General features: G+C 40.0%; 1 protein-coding gene across 3 annotated transcripts in view; it reads left to right on the top strand.

Moving 5' to 3' along the window:
* Positions 1 to 1,540: 1,540 nt before the first annotated feature.
* hdac4 (histone deacetylase 4) overlaps positions 1,541 to 13,065 on the top strand; it is a gene marked incomplete in the record, with an annotated part of 176,687 nt that continues 165,162 nt past the window's right edge. The window contains 1 exon segment of one of the 3 annotated variants that reach the window (XM_032512920.1): positions 1,541 to 1,707. 3 annotated transcript variants of the gene reach the window in all.

The following is a 13,065-nucleotide window of genomic DNA, read 5'->3' on the forward strand; positions in this document are numbered from 1 at the left end:
TGATGTAGGTTGCTTGTACTTTTGGCAACAATCAGAGCTGAGCAGTATTTGAATTGTGTGACATTTAGGGACTTGTTTGCTTATGTTGCAGTCACAAAACGTCAGCAGAAAGGGATGGACAAGAAAACTTCCAGTTACTCCGACTTATTTACATATCACCAGATGGTTAATAGCTCCCCCCCACTGCTGGCCTTGTAGATAGATAGATAGATAGATAGATAGATAGATAGATAGATAGATAGATAGATAGATAGATAGATAGATAGATAGATAGATAGATAGATAGACATTTGTTGATCCAAAAAAATGGGAAATCATGGTGTTACAGCAGCACACGTACATCAGTCACATTAATACTTAAATTAGCTTCTTTTGTTGTTACATATCTGTAGCGGGTAGTTATCCTGTGAAACTTGTTACAAACAAACAGTGTAAAGCTCCTTTTTAGTTGGATGTAACAGTCAGCAATGGATGCTCTGCATGCAGCCATGTTGCCAGCAGATTGTTGACACTTCTCAAGTTATTTCTTTCACTTGGAATTAGAAGCACAACTTGGCTGCTTGAAATTGCGTTCTGATTAACAGGATATAAAAAGTTTTTGACTGCTGAAGATTTAACCTAGAATAGCTAAGGATGTGCTTTTCTGAAGTTTTGTACTTATTTAGTCATGTATATTCAGTGTTGCCGAAAAAAACTAAAGAATAGCAAGGTTTCAGGGGCTTTAAAACACAATAACGTTTAAAACTGTATTGTAGACTGGCGTAATATTAAACTTACTGCTTAGTTCAACAGACAAACATATGTTTCACATTTAATTAATTTATTACAATAGAAGATGAATAAAATGTGGGCCTTTATACTGTGTAGTAGCATTTCACTATGCATTATGTCTCTATGGAATGTAGGAAATTTTAAATAAGAGGAAAAAATAGGTAGAATAAATTCAATATACTGAGCATCAGCAGCACAGGCCTACTGGAATACCAAATGAATGTTATAGTGAAAACGTTGGTAATAAAATACATTAACCCACATTCTAATGATAACATGGGTAACATACTACAGTTACTCACTGTTGAGTTGCACAGTTTCAAGAAACAAGACAATCTAATTATGGTGGTAAAGCAACATCCCCTAAACTGTCCTAGGTTCCCCATTTGACTATTGGTTTTAGGTATTTTTATTACAGAAAGTGTATACAAGCCATGATAGTCATAGATTCTGTCATTTTGTTACGTATGGATGGACTTATAGTAAAAAAATAAAGTGTTCCCCTTTTTGTTGTGGACCCCCTGGAAACATTTCAAAGGACCCCTATGGTCCCTGGACCACACTTTGGAAACCCTAAACATAAGAGGCCCACATTATTCAACATGTAAGCCTCGGCGTGACTCATTGCTGATTTGGAAGAAGTAAGACACACCGGTGTGGCATATTGTCTGCTTCAACAACATAGAAAGCAAAATGACAGACTTCATTCATGCATCCACTCTCATTGACGTTGCTTTCCTCTCAGCTGTCAGTCATCCTGTCCTGAAGACCCCGCCTCCTACGGAAATACAGGAGGTCGTCCCGACACGTGATTGATTCAGTATGGCGGAGCTGTTGTAATTTTTACAGTACCGACGGGTCCTAAAACCCTGCCCGTGGATGCTCCTGCAGACTGGAGGGGATATAGCCATTTGCCCCCAGGGGTGATGAATTCAGGTAGGCTAGTGTTTATTTCCTGTCTTTGTAAAAGACAAGTAAACTGTCTTCTCCTTGGCTTGGACGTTCAACCATCTCTCAAAAAGTATGTTTACGTTGGAACGTTAGGTATCTGCGCTTTTCCTCCTCGGAGTCGAACTCACTTAGCCTACTCCTATTCTTCTTCACTTGACTTTTTAATCTTCGTATCTTTGGCTAATTTATATTTAGCAGAAGGAAAGTGTTGCCAGACATTGTGGTGTAGTATTACACATTTGGGGTGATTTAAAAAAACAAAACAACAACCGTAGACTCGTGTTGTGCAACACCGCGCCACTGCTCCGCTCGATTTCACTAGGACTTTAATCCCACCGTTAAGCCAGCTACGTTGTTTCAAACTCGTCTGAAACAGGCTTTTTAATGTCGGAAAAGTGACGTTCTTGGAAAGCGAACGATAGGCTAGCCTACTACCCCCCCCCCAAAAAAAAACTTCACTTTCCCTTTATGAGTGGTGGTGGTGGTGCTGCACAGCGCCATACGTTGTCATATTTTCCTCCCAAGTGTAAGTGAGGTTAGTGTAAAGAGTTAACAGATGTATTGGGGAATTGTATCACTAGTTCCAGTTCTTTGTTTACCAGTAAGGTACGTCACACGTTGACCTGTAACCTACTAGTGCAGTAAAAGGTTGTCTCCTAGTATCTAGTTATCTCTGCTCTAAATGATCCTCCAACGTTACACACTTTTCTTCATATAACAGTCGGTAGCCTACCTGTTTGCACGCGCGTGTGTGAGAGGGCACTATATAGGTTTCTTTTTAAAGATTATTTTGGGGCTTTTCTTTAATGTTGGCAGGACAGTTAGGTGGGAGACATGCAGGACATCGTCACCTAGACCACTATACCATTGCTCACCGCACTCACAATTATATATATATGTTTTATATGTGATATTTTTAATTACTTTTAGATTATATTTGGGACTTTTCTGCCTTTCAATTTATTGACAGGACCGTTAGTTGTCGCAGGTCGGATTCGAACCCTGTACCTCTGCGTCAAGCCGTCAGTACATGTGCACCCGCTCTACCACTGAACCGACCTGGCCACGATGGAGGTTAGTGCTGAGGTTGAACCGCCGCTGCCACAGCTTTGGTGTAAACTTGTGTCTTCCTGAAGTGTAAACACAAGAAAGCAGCAGCAGCAGGGCAACGCTGAAGTTAGTTTCCAGGTCTCAGCTTCAGTTATAGAGAGCGTTAATATTACCCCTCATCGTTAGACATCGTGTTAAAGCCTTGCAGCTGTTTAAACCTGCTTTCAGATTTGTAAAACTTTTATTTTATTAATGAAAGTCCGAAAATGTCCAGAAAACAATAAGCCAGGTCTAGCTTTAAAAAAAACCCTACTTGATTAACTGGTATACTCCACTAACTGTTTAAAACACAGTGTCAGATTTGTAAAACCTTTTGTTTTTGTTCTAGACCTGGTCAGATGTGGTCTGGATGAAAAATGTAATAATTTCTATTTTCACAAATCTGTTCTAAACAGTCGTTAGCTTCTATTGGTTAATAGATTTGGTATGTCTAGTATTGTTTTGGTTTTTTATCTGGACCTGGTCCGATGTGGTGTAGATGGAGAAAAAAAGAAGCAGTGACCTTTTCCTTTTTCTTTCGTCATAAATAGAAATTGTCACTAAATCTGAGACGGAAGTAAAGGTTTGTAAATGTACAGTAGGTATTTTAAAAGTGTAACTCTCGCCAAAATGCAACCTACGTTCTTTTTGTGAATGTACCCGAGTCAAACTTTCGTTTAAAGCATAATTAGGATGGACACACTACTTTGGGAGTGCTAGGGGCACTACGGTGATAGCATCAAAATCACCATTTTTAAAACACTAAGTAGGCTTGACACAACATGGGACTTTGCTCACTGTTCAACACACAAAAACAATGTTCTCATTGCTGAGTTCATGTGTAGAGCCCCCAGTGATACTTGGAGCAAAGTCTCATGTTATGTCGAGCCTCCTTAGTGTTTTAAAAATAGTGATTTTGATGCTATCATAGTAGTGCCCCTAGCACTCCCATTCAAAAGGCCATTTGACCCAAAAACCAAAATACGGTCAATCTTAAAAGTGACACATATGTCCTAATTATGCTTTTAAATGCAAGTTTGACTGGGATACGTTCAAACACAAACCCTAGGTTGCGTTTTGGCCAGAGTTACGCTTTAAGCTAGACCTGGTCTAGTGTTGTCAGAATGAAGAAAACACAGCAAACTCAGCCTTCAGTAATAAAATACACAAATCTGATTCTGGGGTTCAAACAATGTAAAGGCTTTATTTGAATGTCTAAGGCCATTCACAACAATAAGTGAGGCAAAAACTCAATATTTTCTCTCAACTTTCCCCTTAACTGCGGCGAATCGGAAGATAACTTTGGTGTCCTAGCAGCCGGGCTGTGCCTCTGCTCTGCTAACACTCCTTTAAGCCTCAACCAGTGGAAACTATTCCCTCAGCATTACAAGCTCTGGAGGACTGCTGTTGCGCTCTTGTAAACTCCAGGCCCCACAGGAACAAGGTCACTGCAGCCTTCTAAAAAAAACAAAAAAGAATTGGCTCAATGTGCTCCTCTCAAAGGATGACTTTATGGAGAGCAGAGGCCTGTTTGAAGCAGAAGTAAAACAGGATCTTCTTTGTCGACATTGTGTCTGATATTCTTTTTTCATTTCACCAGAGCATCTCTTTGCACAATTGGCAGTCTGTGAAAACAGCTACATTTGAGCCATTTTTCTGTTGATGTTGATCCTGTGTGGTTGTTCATACAAGGAGGAATGTATTTGAGTCTTTCTGGTTAGGTCTGTCTGACTATCTATAGCTTCAAAAAGTCCCGAAACACTGAAATGAGTTTGGTGAAAGGAAGTGTCCCTTACCTGACAATTAATGCCCACCTTTAGACCAATCAGGACTGAGTATTCAGCCAAGCCGTTTGTAAAAGCCCATCGCACGTCAGCTCCGATGCTCTTTAGAAATAGCGTGTTTGTGAAAGCCTTTTTTAGATCCAATCGCATGCTTCCAATTGCAATATCCCTGAAGGTTGAATCAACATTGGCACATGCCAACATTTCCTACTAGGAAAACAGAAAGCCGTGTCTGCCTTTACCCACGACGGCAACCCCTCTCTCCCATTACACCAGTTACTAACAAACGTTATTTTTTTCCAATTATAAATTTGGCTTGGATACTTGTCCCGTTTCAACTTGTTGGTGGTGGTGGAGTCTCTGGTCACAATATGAAGCTCATTTAGACAGGTATTCCCCCACTTATGTAACATGTCAGTGTTGTGGTCTTTTTAGACCACAGCTGGTGGAGAGATAAACACATCTGCCTCTTTTAACTGATTTCTCCTTGTGTGCTTGCAAAATTGAGTTTAGAAAGAAGCTCTTCTACTTTGATTTTAAGAAACTGACAGTAACACCTGACATTTTAAACAGTTGGAAAAATCTTACTTACACTAAATGCACACACCTAACTTGTATAACTTGTATTCCACTTACAACAAAAAAATGGATACCAAGGTACATTGAAGGATTTGTAATCTGTGTTGTTTTTCAGAGTGACTTTCTTCTAAAAAAAAACCTCCTGGTGGCTTGAACACCTGCAGTAAATTGAAGTAACGGCCTCACATTTTGTGCACTTTTGTGAAAGTGTCTACTAATTCTATCTTGTGGGCTATTGATGCAAATAAATAGACAGTAGACCGGTACCTGCAATGTCTAAAGCCAGTTTTACGTAGCCAGGTATAGAAATATGTTAGGTTTATATGTAATAATCCCATTTATTTTCAGTCCAAGGAGTCTAACTGGTACAGAAAGTAGTTTCCCTGCAATGCTTTGCAGCAGTAAAGTCTATGTCCCACAGGTGAATCAAAGCCTGCACCTCTTACCACTTCATTATGTCTCCAATTAAAGTTCTCTTCTGTCCCACCTTGTCACAACTTTTACGTCTTCATTCACCATCTCTCCTTGTGACCGAGACTTTCATTTAGCCTGAGATTCATTTTGCCGTTAAGTTGTTTTTAAAGCTAAAATCCATAACTTTTTAATATCATCCATAACTCTGGATGACATAGACTCAGACAAACACTGGCATTGTTTGTCATAAATGTATTGCACTTACCACTCAAAGTAATGAGACTGAATAGATCAGCATAGATTTGCAAGTACAGCCAAGGTTACTGTACTATACACACACTGTACTATATATATATATATATATATATATATACACACTACCGGTCAGAAGTTTGGGGTCACTTAGAAATTTCCATTGCACTCCATTATAGACAGAATACCAGCTGAGATCAGTTGCATTGTTTTTTTAACCAGGGCAGCCGTTTTCAGATTACATTATGTGCTCACATAATTGCAAAAGAGTTCGCCAATGTTTTTCAAGTTAGTTTTTTAAAATGATATCAGATTAGTAAACAGAATGTGCCTTTGGATGATTGGAGGAATGGCTGCTGATAATAGCCAATGTAGATATTGTATTAAAGATCAGCCCCCCCACTCAGATTAGCTGGTATTATGTTTATGTTATGTTGTAAAATGGAGTGGAATAGAAATTTGTAAGTGACCCCAAACTTTTGACGGTAGTGTTATATATATATATATATATATATATATATATATATATATATATAAATAACTGAGAGAAAGAATGAAAAGCATCACAATTTAGTGTTAAAAATATTCCTCCAAAGATATTATGGTTTACTTTCATAATGTCTAAATCAGTGAAAAAGTACAAGTTTGGTTTTTAGTATTCGATTTTGACATCTTTAGTAAAGCCAGTTACATATTGCTATTGAGATAATAATTGGGATATTTAGTTTCATAGGGATATCACTGTTCAACTCCTTCACTTATGAGATTAAGATACCCTGCCTTTGAATGTAATCCAGCTCATTAGACTGATCTGTCTTGGGTCAATTTTCACATCACTACCTTCTCATCGTTTTGGAGCACTTCATTCTTGTTCTTTACTTGCCTCTTTGTTTGCCCCTTGCAATCTCATTAATAAGCTCATTTAGCTCTGTTCCTTTGTGCTTTGTCAGGGCCCAGATCATCAGATCATCCTTCGATCATTTAGCACAAGCTGGCACTGAAAAACTTGCTTGTTTGAGGACATTTTGTTGATGTTGTCACACTAATGGATACTAATGGGGTCGTTTAATGCCACTGTTGTGCACAGGGACAAATGAGGTGACGGGACCTTGTAATGCACAAGACACATTCACCCAGCAGGAATTTGTAAAGTGCTTGGCAGGGTCTTCCCTTCACCCCAACTGCCATTCAGCGTATTATTGTGTCTTTGTCCTCAGTCCTTGTGTATGTGTTAGCCTATCTGTCAAATACACGCAATGTTTGATATGCCACTAATACGCTTTTAATAAAACTTGGGGAAAACAGTCTTTTCACCACAGCCTTTTAGCAACAACTGTTCTCTGCAAATCATCTAAACCAGTGGTTCCCAAAACTTTCTTCCTTGAAGCCCCCGCCCACCCCCGATAGTCTCGTAGGTGTGTTTTGCTTGGCTTCATGCTGTCATTAGCTAGCTTCTCGCCACAGAGGACACATGCCCAGACCTGTCTAAAACCGCACCTAAACTAAAACCAAAATTAAGTCTCCAGATATAGGCTTAACTTCTTTTTCAATACTGATGAGTATCATCAGCATTTTAACGTTTCTCAGACATGTTTCTTTCATAAAATAGTGATGCTATGACTGCAGGACAAACAAGGATGAGCTAGCTATTTGCTCGAGTTGCATCTAATTTGCATAAAGTTGAGGTCCAGGCTAACCCCCCCCCCTCCCGCTCGACCCGCTGCCTCTCAAAACTCTTGAAATCGTTTAAGTGACTCTTGCCAATCTAAAATGAAGACAGATTCAGTAACTGCATAGCTTATTTTTTTTTGTTGCCTAAAATGTTTTCAGAAACACAATCCAGTCAACTATTTTGAGAAAGTTTCCAAATGAGCTTCCATGTTGGTCTGTTTATTAATCCGGGAGCAGACAGCTCACGAGTGAAGCGTTCAGCCAACCAGGTGCAGCCCACCACTTTTCGGTGGGTGTCAAAAAAAAAAAATCCTCTCAGTTTCATATACAGACTTTTGTATAAATAACTTGTTTATGATTTTAGTTAATATTTGAAAATCAAAATTTGGAGAAAGTCTCGCACACCCCCAGTGATCTACAGCACCCACAGTGTGGCTGGACATCAGGTGGGGAACCACAGATCTAAATCAACAAAACAACATGGGCTATATCCAGTTTTAATTATTATCATTGTTATTAATTTTTTTAAACCCTTTTTTGTTCAATTAAACATAAAACATCAGGGTCAATGAAATTAATCATACACAGTTACTTCACCTTTTCTCATTAGGCTTGCTGCAACTTGATACAAAAAAGGAAGTTGGAATTGACCAGAGAGCCATAGACGCAGTCAAAGTAGACAAGAGGAAGATTCAAGCAATAGAAGTAACACAGAGCTTTTAATGGGCATCCATACAGAAGCTCTCAGCCTCAACTAATGTGATTTGATTCCTTGTGGTTACCAAATGAGTTGCAAATCATTCTCCCAGATTCAGCCCTTGGCTTGGACGTTCGTGCTTCACAATCCCAATAATAAACAGGTTAAGGTCCTTTGTGCTCGGCAGTACCTTGTCCTGACTTTGACCCCATCTAGCTCCCCAGTCTCAGTTAGCAAGTGTTGAAAGGGGTTGGCAGTTGGGAAAGGCATCCTCGTTAGTGGACATGTTGTGGATATCACACTAATAGTTACTAATTCATTCTATTAATGGCACTGTAGTGTTGGGTACGAGCTTGGTGACAGAATCCTGGGGTGCACAGGCACGCTCAACCAGCAGGACTGTGCAAACTGTCCTGGTACCCCACCCCCTACTTACCGGATCATCAAACTCAATCAGGGGCCACAATGATCCCCTGACATGTTACATTTTAACAACAAATGTAGAATTACCCACATGCTGACAGTTTTTTTTTATTATTTCCTCTCTTACAGATTGAAAACTGATTTTAAAGTTTTCTTTTTGGCTATGTATGGGAGGTGTGCAAAGGCCAAAACCAATGAGAATGTTTCAGTATTGCAAATCCTGTTTATACTTTGGCTGTTAAGACTTAAGACAAATTACCTAAATTTCCCTGCTTGCATAAATACAGGAAAGGTGGATTTCAGCGAGAGAGGTCCCAATCAGACAGTGCTTCAAATTGCCTTCCGGGGGACAAATGAAGTCTTTTTCATTAAAGACTTTCTAGGGCAGATTGTGATCACAGTTGATATGAATAGAATTAATAAACTCTGTCATCTGCTAATCAGCGGTATGAGGTCCGTATGAGCTAGGCCTTCCTGACTTGCGAGCATGTCCCAGTCATCACAGAACAGCCTGAAAGATGAAGTGATAGGTCAGACTGCCATTTTTACATCTCTCAGACAGACTGCTAGCAGGAGTTAACATTGCACTAATCCCTCTGGTCAAAGGATTTGAGGTTTATTTACCAGTCGTTTAAAAAAAGTACAATAATGTAATACGTTCTGCTTAGACGTTATTGTAGCAGACCTACATTTGTCAACAATGTCAGAGCATGCTAACATTATCTGTGTGTCTGAAAATACCCTCTGAAGGTTAAATCCAATCCAGTCCAACTTCATTTGTTAAGCACTTTAAAAACAACCAAAGTTGACCAAAGCGCTGTACAAAAAAATACAAAAATACAAAAAGAAACATAACACGAGTAATAATAGTACCTGCGCAATAAAAACAATTAAACTAAATAATTAAATGCAATAAATGAAGTTGACATCTTACTAAGTGTCAGAGAACACAGAGAAGAGGTGGGGTTTAAGACGTGAACACAGTCACAGAATCAGTGGCTAAAAATATATCATTAAAAACTCTTAAAAGAGCGGATTCTATGCTGTGCAACGTTTTAAAACCGGACTGGAACACGTCTAGAACATTATGTTCTTTTCTAGAAAGGCCATCGATTGACTGTGCACAATCTTCTCCAGGAGTTTTGAAAGGAAAGGCAGTTTGGAGATAGGCCTGACATTTTCAATGACTGCAGGATCTAGAGCAGGTTTTTTAATTAGGGGTTGTACTACTGCAAGTAAAAATATACGGGTTCAAGGGTGAGAGTGACATTGAAAGAATGTTAGTAATAAATAAAGGGAAGTTGAATGGGCTTTTGTCATTCACAGTACTTACACCACATGGAATGATGCTATTTCCTCATTTTTATTTGACTTAAAATAGTTGGCCTTTTGTTGCCAGGGTAACACATGGGTGCGTGCGTGCTTGTGTGCGCGCACAATCACTGTCCTTTTTGTTACTGAGGTAGTTGACAGTCGGTCAAACTAAAAGAACACTACTAGGGGCAAAACGATATGTCTAATTTCATGCCATGTAAAAACATTTTCACACATGTGTTCACCACGACTACAGTTCTTTAATTAAGGGTTTGAAGGTGAACTTAAGATTCCACAGTTCACATTTATATCAACAGACAGGGCTAGTCCAAGTGCTTCACTTGCCATGTTTGATACCAAAACGTTTAATCCCAAATCCCAGTTTTCTTTTCAGGGCTCGAATTGTCAAAAAATGACCTCCAATGCCTTTTACTAACCACTTCTCCTTAACCCCGATGGAGAAAGGAAAGATGGGAAGGAGAATTCATAAAGACAATTTGGTGCAAGGAGTATCCGACAGCACTTACACTCGTGCTAGCCTTAAAGCACCTTTTCTTATCACTTAGAATATTTTACCGGCTCTTATTAAGCAGATATTTTAAAGCTTTTAAAAAAAAAAATGTAGTTTTTTTTATTGTGCACTCAAGCGAATATCAACTGGAGTTGGTTTATTCATTTTTAACGATGATCTGAAAAATGGATGGAGAAAATTGATTTTGTGAAATTCACGCTCTCCATTGTGTATTTCTGCAGAGCTTTGTTGATAGTTAACAGAATTCCAGTGAGTAACAAGCATCCAGCAGATTCCTGTATCACAAATGTATTTTAAATTGACTTCATCTGGAAGAATTTGTATGGGAGGTCTTTGACTTCATGGCATTTTTGCCCAACTGACAGGTGACAGGTCTCAGGCATAGTCACAACGATTTTGGTGCTTCTCGTCACCATGTTAAATGCTCACGTTACTTGCTTGCCACCATGACATATTCAGTTCCATCACGCAATCTAACAAATGCAAGTTTATTTACATGATAATACAGCTCTGCAGAATAGTTCATGTTGAGAGAGGTTGCAAAGTGATGATAGCAGACATTCCCCCACCCCCACAGATTAGTAGAGTCAAGGGCCTACAGGTGGATGCTGCTGTGTTCCATGGCTGTACTGTTAACTGTGCCCAGGCTGTCCGAGCTCCGAATCAAGGAAAACAATCTCCTTGTGACACTCAATGCCTGCGGTCCTCATCGTGTCCACGTTCAGCTGATTGGTGGGATGTCCTGCGGTCGTAGCCGGCCTTGTTCACTTGCAAACATGACCAAGCAGCAGACAGTGTTGTGTTACTGCTGGTCCTTTAACGCCACACAGGGTGTCACTTTCTCTTCTCAAACGTGTGCTCACTCACTGCCCTCTGTCATGCTTCTTCTACTTACCCACTTTTACTCTCATGTCACCTGTCAGTCATGCCGCCAATTGAACCAGCGGCAGCGTATCACAGTATTCTGTCCCAGCCCTGTCATTAGCGACATGCAATGATCCCTCTTTCCCCCAGATTCCAGTTGATTCTTTCAATGCTCATATTGCTCACTGTAAAGACTCAACACCTCAACTATTTTATGCAGACAACAAAGAAAAATCAGGAACATGTCAATCAACAGCATACTGGCGGTGCTGCTGATCCCATTTGCCAGCTGAATTATTCATAGTCAATTAGGGCTGAGAGGCTGAAGCTGTCCTCACGGCACAAGTGCATTTCCAATGATTCATTTCATGAGCTACGCAAGGGGTCTCTTAATTGTTGTTTACTGCTTGCTACCCGACCACATGTTATTTTTATGCCATTGTGATTACTCCCGGCAGTGCTCAGAATGCTTGGGAAATGAAGTCCATTATGGGTTCCTGAGAGCTGTTTTCCTGTCAAGCGCCACGAAACCAAACCAGGTTCAAACTTTGCTGCACGAGAACAATACATCCCATCTGATCTTCAGTGTCTGTCGGTGGAAATGAGACGCGATGAAGAGATGCAGGTGGTGTCTTTTATGGTTCTACAGTGCAATAAAAATACCTGCAGTGGTGTCCAAAGATTCCGTTTTTTAATAGGATCCCTGAAGAACAGTTAACATTGCAGAGAAAGTGAAATCATATGAAAGGAACATTAAAAAGCACAGCTGAGTCTGACCAGTGCCACAAACTGCAGGGTGATGGCGTCAGAAAAGGCGTGGTTTTGCTTGCGCAATTTATTTTTTATTTCATTACTTTGTGTGTATGTGTGTGGCAAACAATGAAAGGGAGGGCACTAAATGCCATGAGATGCCATACATGAGATAGCACGGTGTCAAAGCAACACACTTTGCTTTCTGCTTCCCCTGCACTTCCATGCCTTTCCATTGAAACTGTGACAGCAACACTGGAGCTCATTTTTTCGTAGATTTCAAAATTTAATTTAATAATTTGTCATTTACTTCGGGGACTGTTTTTCGTCTAAGTTCATTTCTGATAAGTGAAGTAAGACCCTGGAGAACCCTGGCAATAACGTCTTTCCATGAGCTTGTATTTGGCCGTGCAATGCTTGCACCTTCTTTCCACTGAACTCATTCCTTTGACAGTAATTCACTTTAAAGCAACGGTGACAGCAAGGAGAGTGTGTGTTTGAGAGCACATTGGCACTTTATTGTAGCCCCTGTGGCATTTCTAGTGACAGATTGCAGCTCCCATTACCACTTGTTTGTGTTCAGATCTGTTGACACGTATTGGTGGACAAAGGTGAGTTTTAGCTTCTGCCTGTTAGCGTTGAATAGCCAGAGGCTTCCCTGCATGTGTGCTTGTTTACATACAGTTTCGATTGTATAACACACACACTCACAGACACACACCAGACAGTATGAAAGGTTGTCTTCCTTTTTCTCTTCTGCTAATGACTGTGATGTCTTACTCCGATTCTCCACCAGGCGCATCTGTGCTGCTTTCCGGTGTTGTGCCGTCCTGGAGCGTGTCAGAAGCAGAGCGTCTGGCTACCCGATTGCCCGATTTTTATTGTCTCTACAAGTACAGAACAATATCATGTTTGTTGAGCTACATCTACCTTCCACTCCAAGCACTCCTGCTATTAAACTGCATTCCTTCTAT

This window comes from Etheostoma spectabile, chromosome 4 (assembly GCF_008692095.1).
Source record: "Etheostoma spectabile isolate EspeVRDwgs_2016 chromosome 4, UIUC_Espe_1.0, whole genome shotgun sequence".
Classification (NCBI taxonomy): Eukaryota; Metazoa; Chordata; class Actinopteri; order Perciformes; family Percidae; genus Etheostoma; species Etheostoma spectabile.